This window comes from Lissotriton helveticus, chromosome 7, assembly GCF_964261635.1.
Source record: "Lissotriton helveticus chromosome 7, aLisHel1.1, whole genome shotgun sequence".
Classification (NCBI taxonomy): Eukaryota; Metazoa; Chordata; class Amphibia; order Caudata; family Salamandridae; genus Lissotriton; species Lissotriton helveticus.
This window is the reverse complement of record NC_136068.1, coordinates 621,793,385-621,814,042: the sequence shown is the minus strand read 5'-3', so window position 1 is coordinate 621,814,042 and position 20,658 is coordinate 621,793,385.

Genomic DNA, 20,658 nt, shown 5'->3' with positions numbered 1-20,658 from the left:
AGGAACTGTTCAATGTCATACAGCTGTTCGCCAAACCACCCAGCGAAGCCACGGATGTCACACTCTCCCAAGAACTCCGCGACAAGCTCAGCTCCTACTTCCATCTGAAGATCAAGGTCCTCTACGACAACTTCAGCAAACAGACGCTGGACACCACCCCCCTCCCCATCCCCGCCGATAAGCCAACCATCATGACCTTGGAATCCCGCAACTGAGCTCATCACTGCGACCATGAAGAAAACCCACTCAGAAACCCCAATGGACCCCCGCCACCGCACATATTCCACAGGGCTGCCGCTGCCATCGCAACCCAGCTAGGACGGACCATCAATGCCTCCTTTGGATCCGGCGTCTTCCCAGACAATTGGAAGCAGGCGGAGGTTAAACCCCTCCTCAAGAAACCAACAGCTGACCCAACAGACCTAAAAAACTTACCGGCCCATCTCTCTTCTCCCCTTCACAGCCAAAGTCACTGAGAGACTCGTAAACGCCCAGCTGACCACTTTCATAGAAGAGAACTCCATCCAAGACCCCTTCCAGTCTGGATTCCACAGCAACCACAGCACCGTGACTGCCCTCCTCACCGCCACTGACGACATCCGCATACTACTCGATCAGGGACACACTGGGGCCCTCATCCTTCTGTACCTCTCCGCAGCCTTTAACACTGTCTCACACCGCACACTTGCAGCCACACTGCCCAACACGGGTATACAGTGAGCCACCCTCCACTGGATCCAATCCTTTCCCTCTTTCAGATCCCAGAGGATCAGACTCCCTCCCTTCCTATCCGAACTCACCAATATCAACTGTGGAGTACCTCAAGGATCATCACTCAGCCCCACGCTCTTCCACATCTACATGGCCCCCCTCACCGCCATTGTCAGACAGCATGGGCTCAGCATAGTATCCTACACCAACGACACCCAGCTCATCCTCTCACTCATGGAGATTCCCGACGACACCAGACTCTGCTTCCAGGAAGGAATGAAGGACATCGCAGCTTGGATAAAGTTAGCTGCCTGAAGCTCAACTCAGAGAAAACCGAGGTGCTCATCCTCAGATCCTGCACCTCCGCCTAGAACATCATCCTCGATTCCTCCCTCTCCATGAACCACCAGATTAACGCCGTCGCTTCCACCAGTTTCAACTGCCTGCGCATCCTCCGCAAGACCTTCAAATGGATCCCTCCGATTGCAGAAGGACTGTCACCCATGCGCTCATAACCAACAGACTGGACTACGGCAACGCCCTATAAGCCGGAATCAACAGAACACTTCCATACAAACTCCAAACCATCCAGAACGCCGCAGTCAGACTCGTCTTTGGGACACCGCGTCACAAACACATGAGCCAACACCTACGAGACCTCCACTGGCTCCCCATCAAGAAGAGGATCACATTCAAACTCCTCACCCACACCTGCAAATCCCTCTACAACACTGGACCCAAATACCTCAACGAGAGAATCTCCTTCCACGTACATAAGAGGAACCTCTGCTACGCTGACCTCGTCCTGGCGGATGTACCTCGCATCTGCAGAAACAGAGCAGGCGGGAGAGCCTTCTCCCACATTGCAGCCAAGACCTGGAACAAGCTCCCGGTGAACATCAGACGCTCCCCGAACCTGCACACGTTTAGGAAGGAGCTCAAGGCCTGGCTCTTTGACTGATTGGGAGCAGCTCCCCCCCCTAGCGCCTTGAGTCCCTCACAGGTGAGAAGCGCGCTTTATAAAGCCCCTGATTGATTGATTGGCCAGGCAAAGGAGGCACAGTTGCAAAGGAGAAAACTGCATTAATTCAGCAATGCCAAAAATGAAAATTAAATGGGCTAAAAAGTGTTACAACAACACACATCTTCCAAAAGCATCAACTATATTACCCTACCTATACAGTGTTTGCATAACAAGAAAAACATGAAAATCCCCAAAACACACATTTTGTAATTTAATTCAATGCCATCCATGCCCTCAATGATGTTTCAATTACCACAGAAGCAGTTGTTTAATGCACCAATGACTAGTACTGGACCTACTAGCTGGTTTGCTCATTGACAGACTATGCCACATAGTAAATTAAAAGAATATTGTAAATTTATTGAAAAAAAACATGGAGAAAATATACTGAACTGTGCAACATTTTTCCTGTCTAAAAGAAGAAAAACTAAAGGCAAAAAATATAACTAGGCCCTACTGAGACCGCACCACAATAAATTTTACAAATCAAAGAAAAATACAAATAAATCTTGGTGCATGCCCTCTGTCTACAATAAATTTGTAACTTACTTGTGAAATCTCAATTACAAAGTCCTTAAATCCAATGGTATATATGTATGCAGCAGACAAGGAGAGTGATCCTTCCAGCTCCAAATCCAAACGAAAACGGACCAGGAGATGAACAAAGCATTGAGAGGAGCCTGCTGGACAGGAACAGGAAGATGGAGACTCTGGGGCACTTCCTTCCTGTTGGAAAAAAAAGTAAAAATAAAGGACTCCTTGCACAAAAAACAATGCACACTGTTCATTCGTGAAGGTTTTTGACTCCAAATTGGCTTTTTGAGGGAATATAGCTGCTTCTTGAGGAGATCATCTTTTCCAGGTGGCTCCCGCAGTGGATCGTGCTTACTGCACTTGTTTACATCACAAAAGAAGCACTGGCAGTCGCTGACGTGGCCTAATGTCATGCAAGAGACACACACTGGTTCAAAGTCTTGATACACCTTTTACAATCTGTTAGACCTGGCACCTTGGCGTGAGTCTCCCTTCCACTTTTTGCTGATGTACCTCAGATGTTTTGCTGGTGTTCGATGCTCAGGGCACTGCGCCACGGCCAATCCGTGCCGCAGTGCAAGTACTCTCAATGTAAAGTGTATGTGTAATTGATTTCCACGATTGGCTTATTTGGTTTACTGTCAGTCCCCAGTGAAGTCCACGAGGAGTGCCGGGGCTTGTAGATACAAATGCTGCTAGTGGGCTTGCAGCACTGGTTGCGCCACCCACAGAAGCGGCCTCGTAAGACATGACTCGGGTCCGCCATTGCAGACCCCGCGTATAGTCCTGTACTGTCACGCTGACTGCGCAAGTGCCCACACTTGCCAGTCCCTGAACCTTCCCTAACCTCCAGATCAGTCGCCCCTCTGGTAGGCCTACGGGCAGGGTGCATTGAAGCGTAAGGTAGGACAAGCCTAGAGTGTGGCATGTCCTCATAGTGAATTACCGCCCTTTTCGTTCTTCACTATGGAAGGGCTATTGGTTCTCTTAGGCCAAGATGAGCTGTCGGAACTATTACACGCTATAGTCCCGGCAGACTCAGGGAACACGGTAGCATGTCGAGTTTAGTATGCCTGAACTCAGAATAATAAAATACTTCCTTTAGCAAGGTTTATTTTAATATCCTGTGTTTGCAAATGCTACTTGTAGAAAGATAGCCTTTGCGCGCCTAACTATTTAGCCCGCCTCTGCCAGGATGTGTATCTGTTGTCTGGGTTTGTGTGAGTGACAGGGCTGGGAGATTCCCGGGGACAGTTGGGACCCCCAGGTGGTGAATAGGGTGCTTACACCAGGATGGGTGGGCGGAGTAGTCCTTGACTCTGAGTAGGGTTGTGCTCCACCACCACAATGCTGGCTCCACCGCCCCTGCGGAGCGTCTGATGTCCCTGCCCGCACTCTGAAAGAAGACGGCTGCTTCCTGTAAACAGAGTACTCCAGAACCGGGTTGGACTAGGCTCAGGCCCCCTGGCCTGAAAAGACAAAAGAAACGCAGTATAAATATAGGAGCTCCGCTCCTTACAAATCAGATCCAGTTTTGACCACGACGAACCTCTGCCTGACTAGAAGGACCAAGAGAAGCTGAAGGACGGAAACCGGTCTGAATCCTGTAAGACTGGCCTGCAGTGGTGCCTTACTGAGAACGGAGAGGAAAGGACCAGAAAGGACTTTGTAGACTTGTGCCTGAAACGATCTCCAAGGGCTTGATCGAGAGCTTGCCCCCTGAACGGAACCCCAGGACCATTGTGTTCTATCTGCTTGTGCCCGTCTGCTGTTGGGCCTTAGTTCTTATTCCCTCGCCGGAGTTGTGACTCGGGTGCCTTCGCCCCCTCCCAGGTCGTGACAGCTCGGAGCCTGGTCGCCCCGCCGTAGAGAGCCCGCTCATCCCTGAGTCACTCTCTGCTTCAGTGCCGGGCCGCCTGCTCTCCTGTCACCTCGCCGCTAACGGAGCGCATGGTGCACCTCTCATCTTCTCCCGCCGGAATCTGCACGGAGCGCATTCCATAGCCTCGGACGGTCCGTACGTCGTAACGTACCCGACTGTCTTGCTTTGACCTCCTGCATACCAAGACCCGTGCCGCACCTCAAGAAAGGCCTCCCCGTACTGTGGTACCGGAAGCCTGGTGTTGCACCCGTCTGCCGTAGAACGTGAAGCCCCTCACAGATCCATGAGTACGACCCAGCGTGCTAAGAAGTAGTACGTCCCGCAGGCCTGAACGGCGCCTCGCCCCGTGAGCTGCATCGACCCCGGATCGCCGCAACCCTCCACAGTCCTGCTCCTCCACCTCGCACCTCGAGGGGGACCTTATCCGGAGAGATCCTCTGGAGAACCGTCGGCCTCGTTCGGAGTCCGCCCTCACCAGCCGCGCCTGAAACGCCTCGGACTTCCACACGCAAGGTACACTTGAACTCCGTCCCAAGTTCATATCGGATCCAGGGTCCGCAACGCTCTTATTTCCCTGTCATCGTACCTTGCTGAACAACGAACATTTAAAGACTAAATCTTGCCTATTATAATCTGGTGGCCTCGAATCGTTACGTGTTACATGGTCTTGTGATAATCCTGCTTGAATCTATCTTTTATATAAAGTATATGTATTTTTGATACAACTACACGACTGGTGTACATTTGTGGTGGGTCAGTGGGTTTACTGTGTGTGATCATAAATGCTTAACTTACTATCGCCCTGAGGATTAGCCTTGTCTGCTCGCGCCACACAACCTAGAGGGTGAGCAGGGGTTATTCGAAGGAGTAGTTCCCTTGCCCTGACGTGGAGCTGAGGGTCCCTGCTTGTCACAAGTGCATACCTGTGCCAACCAGAGACCTCCGGTTCCAACATTGGTACCAGCGGTGAGGATTTCGGATTTGCATTTGTGATTTATATACAGTAAATTATTGATCACCACGTAGTGAGAACAGACCAAGTAACGAGCCACAGATTACGTCCTTGCCGAGAGATCTCCAATCTCCGAAACCATGCCTGGTTCACTTCCCGTGATAGCACTCTCTGTTATCTCTGGAATCGACGAAGTTGACTGGGAAGGGCTTGGGCAGATGAAGATTGATCAATTGAAAGCCCTGTGCGAAAAGTTCCGAGTCTCCCAAGCGGGCTGCAAAACCAGAGCCCAGCGCATCAAGGCACTAACAGCTTGTAAGGAGTCGAGAGAGTCAGAAAATCAGGTGGTAGTGGATCCACCCGACAGCCTTATCGAAGTGCAGGGAGGCTTGTCGTCAGAAGAGCTGGCGGACAGGGCCGCAACCAGAGCGCATGAAGTGGAGATGGCCAGATTGAAAGGACAGATGGCAATGGAAGAAAAACGGCTCCAGCTGGAGCATGAGATACGACTGAAAGAATTGGAGCTGAAAGCAAAGAGCTTGGACGCGGTGCAGAGCGGGAATATCGTCGTAAAAATATCGACTAACCTTAATATCGCCGCAGAAATATCTACAAGAAGAAATATCGATATCAAAAATATAGTTTGACCAGAATATCAACAGACATGTAAGTAATATCGTTAACATTAATATAGTTGTAATAAATATCGTTTACAAAAACATAGTTTACAAAAATATTGTTTTTTAAATAATAATAAGTAATTAAGTGTTTTTAATGAGTATTGGTTGTCAAAGTAGTATTTTTTGTAGTATTTTATTAGTTAATAATGTATTTTATGTTGAATTTAGTGTTAATAGTTCCGTAGCGGGTTGTGGGTTTATAGGGGAGTAGGGTGGGAAGTAATTTAAATATAATAAAATAATTGATTAATTAATGTGTTAATTGAATAAAATAGTGTAATAAATAATAGTTAATTCATTTCAATTAGTTAATTGATTAATAATTATGTAAATTAATTATGTTAATTGTTTAATTAATTTTAGGTGTGTGTAGTGGAATTTTTAATTGAAAAAGTAGTGAATTAATTACATTTTAATTGAATAATTATTTAATTAATGATTAATTAAATAAAAATAAAGATTTGTTAATTTTTAAACAATGTAAATAGATTTAGTAATTTTTACCCCTACACTATCCAACACCTTCCCTACTGTTGCACCCTCTGGAGTGGGAATAGTAATTTTTACCCCTACGCTATCCAACGCTTTCCCTACAGTTGCACCCTCTGGAGTGGGAATAGTAATTTTTACCCCTACGCTATCCAACGCTTTCCCTACTGTTGCACCCTCTGGAGTGGGAATAGTAATTTTTACTCCTACGCTATCCAACGCTTTCCCTACTGTTGCACCCTCTGGAGTGGGAATAGTAATTTTACCCCTACGCTATCCAACGCTTTCCCTACTGTTGCACCCTCTGGAGTGGAAATAGTAATTTTTACCCCTACGCTATCCAACGTTTTCCCTACTGTTGCACCTTCTGGAGTGGGAATAGTAATTTTTACCCCTACGCTATCCAACGCTTTCCCTACTGTTGCACCCTCTGGAGTGGGAATAGTAATTTTTACCCCTACGCTATCCAACGCTTTCCCTACTGTTGCACCCTCTGGAGTGGGAATAGTAATTTTTACCCCTACGCCATCCAACGCTTTCCCTACTGTTGCACCCTCTGGAGTGGGAATAGTAATTTTTACCCCTACGCTATCCAACGCTTTCCCTACTGTTGCACCCTCTGGAGTGGGAATAGTAATTTTTACTCCTACGCTATCCAACTCTTTCCCTACTGTTGCACCCTCTGGAGTGGGAATAGTAATTTTTACCCCTACGCTATCCAACGCTTTCCCTACTGTTGCACCCTTTGGAGTGGGAATAGTAATTTTTACCCCTACGCTATCCAACACTTTCCCTACTGTTTCATCCTCTGGAGTGGGAATAGTAATTGTTACCCCCTACGCTATCCAACGTTTTCCCTACTGTTGCACCCTCTGGAGTGGGAATAGTAATTTTTACCCCTTCGCTATCAAATGTTTTAACTAATAATATATTTTATATTTTAATTATATGTATGTATTATTGTTGTTATATAAAGTAATGTGTTACATATATGTATATGTACACATTTATTAAGTTTAAAATGAAAAAGTGTAGTTAATTTGTTTTCAATAGTCAAAAAATAAAAGTAATGTAATGTATTTTGTTAATAGTACTTATATTTATTTATTATTTAATGTAATTTTAATTAATTTAAAAAGTCGATATTTTTTACATCTATATTTATTACAACAATATTTTTGAGCCGATATTTATGTACTTACCTGTTTAGGTATAGGGTGTCGATATTTTTGTAAACGATATTTTTACAACTATGTTTTTGTAAACTATATTTTTGTAATCGATATTTCAACACCCTACCCTTGGACGCAGCTCCTGGTGGCAACACAACGCCAGCCCAGGTAGAGTCAAGGGTCTACGTACCGAAGGATGTGGTGAAGGAGTATTTTAAGGGGGATGACATAGGGCAGTGGTTCCGGGCCTACGAGGTAGCCATGTCCTGCCACCGGGTCCCTGAGAAAGACTGGGGAGCGGGGTTGTGGGGACGGTTCCTGACCGAGGGGCGGGATACCCTGCTAGATCTTCCTTCTGAAGAGTCCAACTCCTACCCGCACATGAAAGATGCCCTGATGAATCGATTTGGGTTAACTCCTGAAATGTACCAACAGCGGTTTAGGAAGTGTGTGAAGATTCAAGGGGGTACGTATGTGGAGTATGTGACCTTTTTCTGCAGAGCGCTGGATGGTTGGGTGAAGGGCTGATTTTCAAGGGCTGCTTGATTTGATGGCATGGGAGCACTTGTCGGATAATTGTTTTCCTGAGTTACACCAGCACCTGATCGATAGCAAGCTGTCCAACCCGAGGAAGCTTGCCGAGGAAGCGGACCGCTGGCTCAGCACCAGGGTACACAAAGGTCCAGTGGGAGATTCAGCCAATGGTGGGCAGGGTCCCCAGCAGAAGAGTGGGGGGGACAGGGGAAAACAGAAAGGGTTCCAAAAAGGCCCCCAAAGTAATCCCCAAGGGAACCAAGGGAAAGGTTCTCAGCCTCCTCCACCCCCGAAATCAACCGGGGCCCCGACAGGTAAACCTGTTCAAAGATGGCCCATCACCTGTTTTAGGTGTGGCGACCTGGGTCACATTGCCTCTGACCCTAAGTGTCGCCTGTTTGCAAAACCCGCACCCACTGGTGCTCCACCCCGGCAACTAGCTAATGTTAACTTTGGGGAGGAAGTAGCCGTCCAAATGGGTGGGGATCCCTTTCAGATTACCCTAGTCTCGCTAGGAGACAGTGAGATGGTCCCCGAAAACTACCTGCCCAATAACACTAAAAAATATGCGCAGGTAGTGACCATCAACGGTAAGAAGGCGGAGGCTCTTCGAGATACAGGAGCCAGTGTGACTGCAGTGAGGCAGTACCTGGTGTCTCAAGAGCAGGTAGTACCGCACGCCTACTGTAGGGTTGTCAATGCTGACAATTCTGAGAGCCAATGTCCGATGGCTCAGGTTCCCTTTGAGTGGGGGGGGTCTCTGGTACTCTGCAAGTCGCTGTGAGGACCTCCATGCCTGTAGATTGTCTGCTAGGGAATGATTTGGAGAACTCCCCTTGGGAAAAGGTGGAGAAAACAACTCATCTGCGGATGGTGGGTCTACCCGACTGGGCGTGCGTGACCACACGGTCCATGGCAGCCAGTAGGGGTGTCGAAGAGGTCCTGGAGCCTGAGGGAGAGGCCCAGGAACCGGCCTTAGAGAGAAGGCGCAGGGGGCGCGGACAGCCGGCTCCCGAAGTTCCCACGGCCCAGGAGGAAGCAGACCTCGAGGGGGATGCCCGGGAGCCTACCGGGGAACAGATCGCCAAACTGGGAGACCTGCCTGAGCTGACCCATTGGCAGCAGGAAGAGGGTCCCTCCAGGGAGGAGTTCTGCAAGGAGCAGAGAGAGTGCCCTTCTCTTGTAGGGATGCGGCAGCAGGCTGCAGACCAGGCCAATGGTGTTCAGTCCGGGAAACACTTGGTCTACTGGGAGAACGATCTCCTGTATTCAGAGCCTAAGGCTGCTGAACCTGGGTCAGCCCGTGTGCTGGAGGTACCCCAGAAGTTCAGAGCCTTCCTACTGGGTTTGGCTCACGATGTGCCGTTATCAGGACATCTGGGGATGGACAAGACCTATGACAGGCTTGTCACCCACTTTTACTGGCCCCAGATGCACAGGAGCTCAGATGCTCACTGTAGGACATGCCCGACTTGCCAAGCCAGTGGTAAGTGTGGAGGGAAGAAAAAGGCTCCCCTCCAACCATTCCCCATCATCAGTACCCCATTTCAACAAGTGGGAATTGACATTGTGGGGCCTCTGGACCCCAAGACAGCCATGGGCAACAGGTTCATCCTGGTCTTGGTGGACCATGCCGAGCGCTGATGGGAATTTTCTCTCGAGTAGGATTCCCTCTAGAGGTGGTGTCTGACAGAGGTACCAACTTCATATCGAAATATATGAAGTCCCTTTGGCAAGAATGTGGTGTAATGTACAAGTTCACCACCCCTTACCATCCTAAGGAAACGGGTTGGTTGAGAGATTCAACCGAACCTTGAAAGGCATGATCATGGGCCTAGAAGGACCAATGAGGCGTAAGTGGGACGTCCTCTTGCCATGCCTACTGTTTGCGTACCGAGAGGTGCCACAGAAGTCGCTCGGGTTCAGTCCCTTCGAGCTTCTGTACAGTCACCCGGTCCGAGGACCTCTGAGTCTGGTTCGGGAAGGCTGGGAGAAATATCCCAGGAAACCTCCCCAGAATGTATACAGCTACATGCTGGCCTTCCGAAACCAGACCCGGCGATTCAGGAAACTTACTGAGGCAAACCTGAAAGCCAGCCAGGAAGAGATGAAGCGGTGGTATGACCAGAATGCCACTCTGGTGGAGTTTCAACCTGGACAAAAGGTGTGGGTCTTGGCCCCAGTGGAGCCCTGTGCACTTCAGGATAAGTGGACGGGTCCATTTGAGGATGTGGAGCGCAAGAGTCCTGTCACCTACCTGGTGAACTTGCAAACTCCCAGGAACCCTTTGAGGGTCCTACATGTTAACCGCCTTAAGACCCACTTGGAGAGGTCCGAAGTGGGCATGCTGTTGGCAACCGATGACGGAATGGAGGAGGAGACCGAGCCTCTTCCGGACCTCTTGGTGGCCTCCGAGCAAGACGGGTCAGCGGATGGAGTTAATCTCTCACCCTCCCTGACCCCTGAGCAGCAGAGTGATTGCCGCCAGCTGCTGGGGCAATTCTCTGACTTGTTCTCCCTGGTTCCGGGTGTCACAGATTGGTGCGTCCATGATGTGGACACGGGAGACAGGTTGCCGGTTAAGCACAAGGCTTACCGTGTGACTGACAGGGTACGATCCTGCATCAAAGAGGAAGTCTCGAAGATGTTTGCTCTTGGGGTGATTGAGTCCTCCAGCAGTCCTTGGGCCAGCCCAGTGGTCTTGGTCCCGAAGGCTGCAACGCCGGGAGCCACACCCGAACTACGGTTCTGTGTGGACTATCGAGGACTCAATTCAGTCACGAAGACTGACGCGCACCCCATCCCCAGTGCTGATGAGCTCATCGATCGGTTGGGGGCTGCCCGGTACCTCAGTACATTTGACTTAACGTCTGGGTACTGGCAGATCGCCTTGACTGACGGGGCCAAGGAAAAGTCCGCGTTTTCAACCCCAGATGGGCAGTACCAATTCCGGGTTATGCCCTTCGGGATGAAAAACGCCCCTGCCACCTTCCAGAGGTTGGTCAACCGGGTGTTGGTTGGACTGGACGCGTTCAGTGCCGCCTACCTGGACGACATCGCAGTGTTCAGCAGCACGTGGGAAGAACACTTGCGACACCTGTGGGAAGTGTTGGCGGCTCTGCGCAAGGCAGGCCTCACGATCAAGGCAAGTAAATGTCAGATCGGGCAGGGTTCGGTGGTGTATTTGGGACACCAAGTTGGGAGCGGCCAGGTGGCGCCCCTTCAACCCAAAATTCAAACCATCCTGGCTTGGGAAGCCCCCAAGACCCAAACAGAGGTGAGGGCCTTCCTTGGACTCACCGGGTATTACAGGAGGTTCGTCAAGGGATACGGCACCATCGTTGCCCCCTTGACCAAGCTGACTTGGAAGAAGCAGCCCCGGAAAGTGATCTGGACTGACGCCTGTCAGGTAGCATTCGACACGCTGAAGACGGCCGTGTGCACGGCGCCCATGCTCCTGGGTCCTGATTTCTCCAAAGAGTTCTTATTGCAGACAGACGCTTCAGAGCATGGGATTGGGGCTGTCCTCTCACAGACAACTGATGAGGGCTGGGATCACCCTGTGGCCTTCATCAGTCGGAGGATACTTCCACGGGAACAGAAGTGGAGTGCGATTGAGCAAGAAGCTTTTGCTGTGGTCTGGGCCCTGAGGAAGCTAAAACCCTACTTGTTTGGGTCTCACTTCCGAGTTCAGACGGACCACAGGCCCCTCAGATGGTTGATGCAAATGAGGGGTGAGAACCCGAAACTGTTGAGGTGGTCCATTTCTCTACAGAGTAAGGACTTTACGGTGGAACACCGCCCTGGCATAGACCACGCCAATGGTGACGGTCTGTCAAGGTTTTTCCGCCTTAGTGATGAGGAACTCCCTGGGCAAGGGTAGTTCTCCCCACATTTCAGCTGGAGGGGACACGTGTTAGACCTGGCACCTTGGCGTGAGTCTCCCTTCCGCTTTTTGCTGATGTGCCTCAGATGTTTTGCTGGTGTTCGATGCTCAGGGCACTGCGCCACGGCCAATCCGTGCCGCAGTGCAAGTGCTCCCAATGTAAAGTGTATGTGTAATTGATTTCCACAATTGGCTTATTTGGTTTACTGTCAGTCCCCAGTAAAGTGCACGAGGAGTGCCGGGGCTTGTAGATACAAATGCTGCTAGTGGGCTTGCAGCGCTGGTTGCGCCACCCACAGAAGCGGCCTCGTAAGACATGACTCGGGTCCGCCATTGCAGACCCCGCGTACAGTCCCGTACTGTCACGCTGACTGCTCAAGTGCCCACACTTGCCAGTCCCTGAACCTTCCCTAATCTCCATATCAGTCGCCCCTCTGGTAGGCCTACGGGCAGGGTGCATTGAAGCGTAAGGTAGGACAAGCCTAGAATGTGGCATGTCCTCATAGTGAATTACCGCCCTTTTCGTTCTTCACTATGGAAGGGCTACCGGTTCTCTTAGGCCAAGATGAGCTGTCGGAACTATTACACGCTATAGTCCCGGCAGACTCAGGGAACACGGTAGCATGTCGAGTTTAGTATGCCTGAACTCAGAATAATAAAATACTTCCTTTAGCAAGGTTTATTTTAATATCCTGTGTTTGCAAATGCTACTTTTAGAAAGATAGCCTTTGCGCGCCTAACTATTTAGCCCGCCTCTGCCAGGATGTGTATCTGTTGTCTGGGTTTGTGTGAGTGACAGGGCTGGGAGATTCCCGGGGACAGTTGGGACCCCCAGGTGGTGAATAGGGTGCTTACACCAGGATGGGTGGGCGGAGTAGTCCTTGACTCTGAGTAGGGTTGTGCTCCACCACCTCAATGCTGGCTCCACCCCCCTGCGGAGCGTCTGATGTCCCTGCCCGCACTCTGAAAGAAGACGGCAGCTTCCTGTAAACAGAGTACTCCAGAACCGGGTTGAACTAGGCTCAGGACTGCAAAGACAAAAGAAACGCAGTATAAATATAGGAGCTCCGCTCCTTACAAATCAGATCCAGTTTTGACCACGACGAACCTCTGCCTGACTAGAAGGACCAAGAGAAGCTGAAGGAAGGAAACCGGTCTGAATCCTGTAAGACTGGCCTGCAGTGGTGCCTTGCTGAGAACGGAGAGGAAAGGACCAGAAAGGACTTTGTAGACTTGTGCCTGAAACGATCTCCAAGGGCTTGATCGAGAGCTTGCCCCCTGAACGGAACCCCAGGACCATTGGGTTCTATCTGCTTGTGCTCGTCTGCTGTTGGGCCTTAGTTCTTATTCCCTCGCCGGAGTTGTGACTCGGGTGTCTTCGCCCCCTCTCAGGTCGTGACAGCTCGGAGCTTGGTCGCCCCGCCGTAGAGAGCCCGCTCATCCCTGAGTTGCTCTCCGCTTCAGTGTCGGGCCGCCTGCTCTCCTGTCACCTCGCCGCTAACGGAGCGCGTGGTGCACCTCTCATCTTCTCCTGCCGGAATCTGCACGGAGCGCATTCCATAGCCTCGGACGGTCCGTACGTCGTAACGTACCCGACTGTCTTGCTTTGCCCTCCTGCATACCAAGACCCGTGCCGCACCTCAAGAAAGGCCTCCCAGTACTGTGGTACTGGAAGCCTGGTGTTGCACCCGTCTGCCGTAGAACGTGACGCCCCTCACAGATCCATGAGTACGACCCAGCGTGCTAAGAAGTAGTACGTCTCGCAGGCCTGAACGGCGCCTCGCCCCGTGAGCTGCTTCGACCCCGGATCACCGCAACCCTCCACAGTCCTGCTCCTCCACCACGCACCTCGAGGGGGACCTGAGCCGGAGAGATCCTCAGGAGAACCGTCGGCCTCGTTCGGAGTCCGCCCTCACCAGCCGCGCCTGAAATGCCTCGGACTTCCACAAGCAAGGTACACTTGAACTCCGTCCCGAGTTCATATCAGATCCAGGGTCCGCAACGTTCTTATTTCCCTGTCATCGTACCTTGCTGAACAACGAACATTTAAAGACTAAATCTTGCCTATTATAATCTGGTGGCCTCTAATCGTTACGTGTTACATGGTCTTGTGATAATCCTGCTTGAATCTATCTTTCATATAAAGTATACGTATTTTTGATACAACTACACGACTGGTGTCCTTTTGTGGTGGGTCAGTGGGTTTACTGTGTGTGATCATAAATGCTTAACTTACTGAGGATTAGCCTTGTCTGCTCGCGCCACACTACCTAGAGGGTGAGCAGGGGTTATTCGAAGGAGTAGTTCCCTTGCCCTGACGTGGAGCTGAGGGTCCCTGCTTGTCACAAGTGCATACATGTGTCAACCAGAGACCTCCGGTTCCAACACAATCCAATATAATCTTCTTTAGCGGTGGAAAGTATTCCTAGTACTGTGAGTTACTATTCACTGCTTTGCAGCAAAGGGGGGTCCAACAAGTGATATATGGGTGTGACCCAGCGACGTACCAGCAACAGATAATCCAATACCCTATACTCACCTGGGCCCAGAAACGCTCACTCACAATCTGGGTAAAACCGCTAGAATCAAAGTTTATTCATTTTCATACCTCAAGATTGATCATTCCTTATTCCTAACCAAACTTTCACTGATCAAAAAGTTCTTTCCTCTGGTTGACGGACCATTAGTTGAACTTGTTTTTTTTTTTATATATATTTTTATTAGTTATAACACAAGAGTAGAAATATCAACATCGGGCATCATTTGGCGGAACATATCGTGAAGGTGGACGGGCAAATCAATTAAGAAAATACACAACAATTATATGCATCTGAAAGACATCAATACCAGCTTAGAGCTGAGGTAAAAAAATGCTGTACAGATAGCCGTAAGCAAACATCATCGGATCCCGCCCATCCAGAATGCAGGATATGAAATCAGACACTCAACACCCAGATATGAAAAATAAAAGATCAGGAGAATATGCCACATCTCTTGCGAAGAAGGGAAAAGGGAAAAAGAAAGGTCATAGAACAAAATAAAGGAAAAAAAAAAAACTCAACCCTGCACCCCTGCGGATGGCTACGAACTAACCCCACTAGCAGCGTGCCTGTCGCCCACTAAACTAACCCCAGGGAAGGGAAAAAGATGGAGGAGGGAATGTCGTAAAAGCAAATATACCCCCGGTCTCCCGTACCCCCCCGCCAGCAGCGACCACCCCGAGACATAATCAAACCTACATATAGCGAAATATACAAACCAATCGGGGGAGTGTAGCAAAGCACCACCCAACTCCCATCACGTTACATGTGACAATCCCAGCATTGAATCAAGCTATTTTATCAAACCCAAGCCCTCAAGTTCAACCCTGGCTGGTACGGTATTTCGTGAGAGTCTTTTGCACTTGAACCACCATCTCAAGGAAAAAGGCAGAACGTCCGTTAAAGTCCACGTCAGTGTTGCAGGATCGACAACCAGAAAGAAGTTCACGATATCCACCAAACGATCGAGGGAAAGTGTCCAGAAATAACGAATCTCTCCAACAGTCACTGAGGAACTTGTTACAGCACAGAAGACTGTCCATATCTGTACGAGGCGGCAGCAGGATCGAGCAGGGAATGCTAGCGACAATCACGGGCTCGCTGGCTGTGAAGTGGGGGCCGGCAAAGCACATTAAATCCGGGTTCTGCTCGGGGGCCTTGATCTCAGGCGTACATTGCACCGCTGGCACCACAGATAGATGAGGATTTAACGGAGAGTCGTGCACCGGTCCCAAGATACCGTCCACTTGCACGATCAGTGTCCGGAATACAGCGGAGGATTGTGAATGGAGCGCCTCAATGGCGGCCATGACGGCCTGTAGCGACGGCGTGCCTTCCGTCTGCTTCATCTCCTCTCACGAAGAGGCAGAGCAGGATATGAACCCCGGAGGCCGGCTTCTCCGGGGTAACAGGCCACGCGAATCCGATGACAACAATGAGCGCTCTCCGTCGTGCAAGATCGACACCTTCGCCGGCAGCGAGGGCCCCGGCCCGTCGACCCCGGGAGGGTAGCAGGGTAGCAGGGTCTCCGGGCGTCGGACCCCCGAACACGGCAACCGGTGCGGTACGCTGTTGTCTCCACCGTGTAGACCGTTCACAGTGTCAGCATCCAAAACAAACAGTTTACCGGGCTCAGTCCAGGTCCAGCGGCCCATGTTGATCAACTCCAACCCAGATAAGCTAGAAATCGAGGCCCCGGCTTCCACATGATGTTAGGCCGAGAATGGGAACACGGCGTATCTTCGGCATCCGACAAGATAAAAAGCTCGGGATCACACCTTTAGAAGCAGAAATACTTCATGAACCCGGGAGTCTGGTGCGAATTCAGGATTGATAGCAGGATATACGAGTTGCTGGTGGAGGTCGGCGGAGCCGGGAGCTTACGCAGCCATCTTGGTTGCTAGCGTAGCTCCTCCCTAGTTGAACTTGTTGATGGTGAAAATTCTATTCTAACTTTACCCTCTAAGTAAATAACCATATACTCTGTAAAGTTTTAAATATTTATCTAAATTATTTGCATGTGAAACCACTCCAAAGTACAGTACATTCACCATCACTCATAGGAGAGAAAGTTCAATTAGTCAAATCATTAACACATACTTCAAACTTGCAATGACTTATGCTCAGAAAAGAGAAGACAGAGAGAAAAAAACATCTGCAAACTCACAACATTGATAATTACCAAGGATGATGTGAAGACCAACCCCCTGGCAAAAGGGCTGGTAGGGGTCCCCGGGATAGGTCAGGAGTCAAAGACTTCAGGACTAGATTCAGGACACGATAGATGACCTCTCTTACACCGATGATCACGCCTTACCCCTTTCTGACACTCTCTTCCTCCTCGAGATTCTTCTGTGATCTTCTTTCTAAGCCTAATAATTAAGATAGTAGGTTCTGCATTCAGTTCTTCATCTGCATCTCACTGCATCTCTCTGACAGTCCCCACGGCTCACAACATCTCAGCACCGACGTCTCACTAACTAACTAAGAACTACCTCAATTATACCTTTTCTCTAATCATGCACCAGCCATTAATGTTTCAATATCGTAAAATACTAACTCTGATTGGGCAGGCAAGGGGGAAGATCATCACACCATGCTTACATATCACTCTTTTCAGTTAGCCCTTTGTTAATAAATCCATCGCCATATTTTTTATTCATGCTTTATTTTCCCAGCCGCATTCACATCACATTTGATACAAATGTATAATTTTATTATGAGGTTTTATTCATTCAGGTGGTGTATTGTCGGTTTCCCAGTCTTCAGGCAGGCTGTGGCCTTGCACTCTTCTTGATCCGCACGTCATTCTTCCGGCTCAAACTCCACTTGTAATGCGTGTAATGGCTCACTCCAGTCATACCCAAAAGACCCACATGCGCATTAGTAATAAAGTCAGATAAACAGATGTCACTTTAAAGAATATATGGTTTCACTGTATGCCACCCATCTCTACATTAATTCCCTTTATTCAAATAATATTTTCGCTGCATTAACATTAGTAAAATAGCTCCATTTAGTTTTAAGCAAGAGAATGTGAAGCATGTGAGTCTTCAGGAAGCCATATTAATACCTTCTGCTCATGTGTAAGAATTTCCCTCCAAGCGACAGCTCGTCATACTGCGTAGATGCAGTTGACGCATGCGCAATAAAGATTTCCTGTTAGCAGCCATTTTAGTAAGTCACTCGAGTTATTCATGTTAGTAAACACATAGGCAAGCTTCTCTGTCCCTTATTTTGATGGGGTGCGTATTATTTTTACACAATACGTAATTAATATAATTTTAGGAAGTTAAATGAGAGAATTGCTTCCGAGCAAGTCTCTTTTCTACGAGTCCTTGCTCCATCAGGTGTACCCATGCATCCACCTATGCTAGGCAAGGCTTTGCATAAACGAAAAACATGAGGCAGGGATAAAGTTGGAGAAAAGTTTTCTTTTCTCAAAGCTTTTTCCAGCTTTTTAAGTTTGCATTATTCTCAAGCAGCGTAAAGAGCAAAAGCACACAGAGTGAGAGAGCAACAGCACCATATCTTAGCAGATACTGCACTGTCCTACTCTCCACCTTCAGGTAATGCAATGCCTTTGTTAACTGACTTGCATTGTGTGAGTTTGTAAATTTGCCCCTTAGGTTGGATCTTAAATGACTTATATATAACCCTGCTGTCTTCAATATGGCTTAATGTATCTCTGTGAGTGAGAAAAGGGGAACAAGAGAGGGGCAACACTTTTGCCCCTGTTATTATTTTTACTCTTTCGAAACCTTCTGCACAGAGAGACCATGCTAACACATACATCTGAGCCTGAATTAATTCAAGCTAGCACTTTTCACAGAAAGCAGATGAGCAAGATGCTTGTAGCATCGATACGCGTAGGTCATCTGCTTTCGTGCTAAATGAATTAAAATAACACTATTTGTGGATTTCAGAAGGTGTGCGCCTATTTTCTTTGCTGTGAGGCAAAGGAGTGTGGAATATATATATATATATATATATATATATATGTACATACATACATACATAGAAATTCCGCATTTACTGGTGTGAGCCCCAACCTTCAGATGCAGTGGCACCCCTTTGAGAAAGGTCTAAGCAGACTGGAATGCATTACAATCGCCAGTGCTGCAAAATAAAGGAAAATTAAACACTGTAAGTGTGCGGCTCGTTCATTTCTTCACAGAGAGGTCTTTCTGGGATAATTATCTGGCTTGCTCCTGCCGTTGAGCTACGCACCGCCGCAAAAAGAGCACCAAAGACTGCCCGAAATCGGACCATGTTTGTTGTATGCGAAAGCAATTATGGGCAGTAGGTAGCCGCCAAGGACTGTGCTTTGGTTTGGTCTCCAGCAGCTTAAAAGTGGCATGCAAAGGAGTTACGATGAACTTTCCACAAAAGCAAAAAAAAGTTCACATCACCCACTGAATAGAAGTAATTTAAGGCTTGAAAGCACACCAAAGTACCAGCATTTCTCCCCTTGAATCCTGAGGGTCCCTGGGGTCCAACTAGCCCACCAGGTACCTGCAATAAGCGCCACAGAGCTACGTTGCAGAGAGGTGTAAAAAGGGGCTTTGCCTGGACCAACTCTCTGCAACGCAGACCTGTGGCGCTTACTGGATGTACCTGGTGGGCTAGTTGGCCCCCAGGGGCCCTCAAGATTGAAGGGGAATTAATTCCCCAACTTAAAACGCGTCACGGGGCGTGTTTGCACACATGTCTCCTCAGGCTCCACCCCCTGCCTTTACCACTGTGCAAATGCGCCCTGTGGCACGTTTTAAGTTGGGGGATTAAGTCCCCTTGCATCTTCGAGGTCCCTGGGGTCCAACCAGCCCACCAGGTTCCTCCAGTAAGCGCCACAGAGCTGCACTGCAGAGAAGTGTAAAAAGGGGTGTGGCCTGGGCCACCTCTCTGCAACGCAGTGCAGTGGCGCTTACTGGAGATACCTGGTGGGCTCCTTGGACCCCAGAGACCCTCAACATTCAAGGGGATTTAATCCCCCAACTTAAAACGTGCCACAGGGCGTGTTTGCACACATCACCTCAGGCCCCGCCCCCTCATTTCAGTACTGTGCAAATGCACCCCGTGTTGCGTATTCAGTTGGGGGATAACGTCCCCTTGAATCCTGAGGGTCCCTGGGGTCCAACTAGCACACCAGGTGCCTCCAGTAAGCGCGACAAAGCTACATTGCAGAGAGGTGTAAAAAGGGGCGTGGCCTGGGCCACCACTCTGCAACGCAGCCCTGTGGCACTTACTGGAGGTACCTGGTGGGCTAATTGGCCCCCAGGGACCCCCAGTTTTGAAGGTGAATGAATTCCCCAACTTAAAACGCGCCACAGGGCACGTTTGCAGAGTGTTGCTGGGAGGGGGCGAGGTCACTGGCACGATCGCGTCTTTTTTAAAAAAAATTATTTTTTAGAAGGGAGGCTGTGTGGCCCCCCTTCTTTTCCCTTTTTTTGGGCCCTGGGGACCCCATCCCCCAGGGCCTGACCTCTTTAAAAAAAAAAAAAAATTAACGGGAAAGGAGCCGTGCGGGCCCTCCTCCCATGGCCAAATCCGGCCCCGGGGACCCCTTCCCCGGGGCATCGCCACATTCTTCTTCTTTTTTTATGGAGGGGGCCGGCCTTGATATATTTATTCATTAAAAAAAATATATATATTTTGGGGAGGGGGCCTTGTGCCCCCCTCCCAGGACACTTCTGGCCCCGGGGACCCCATCCTCCGGGGCCTGGCCTCTTCGATGGAGACCGTCCGGGGAGCCCCAATGCCCCCACGGTCCCTGCTGGCTCCCTGCGTCCTGCGGGAGCCGGCATTGCTTTCCACATGGGGAGCTGCTAACATGCAGCTCCCCATGTGAAAAAGCAATCTGCTTTGCTTCATTGAAGCGAGAGCAGGTTTCCCTGCTCTCGCTTCAATGAAGCAGTTTTGCCACGCGGTTCCCGCCCTGTCATTGCCAACAGCAGTGTCTTGGGGTGGGCACCCCGGGACACTGCAGGAGCCGGCCCTGGGGGGTGGTGGTCCACAGGGCCATCGAGGGCTCCAGGAGGGGGGCCACGCAGCCCCATATCCAACGTGTACACAGCCCTGGGGAGGTGGTGGTCCCCGGGGCTCGGGGTCTGTTACAGACCCCCAAATTAACATACTTAGTGCCCCGGGGAGGTGGGGGTCCCCGTGCCCCCCCCACACAGGTGTATATTTAAAGAAATTAATGCCCCAGTGGTCGCAGTCCTCGGGGCAGCGGGGGGGCCATTTGCCCCCGCAAT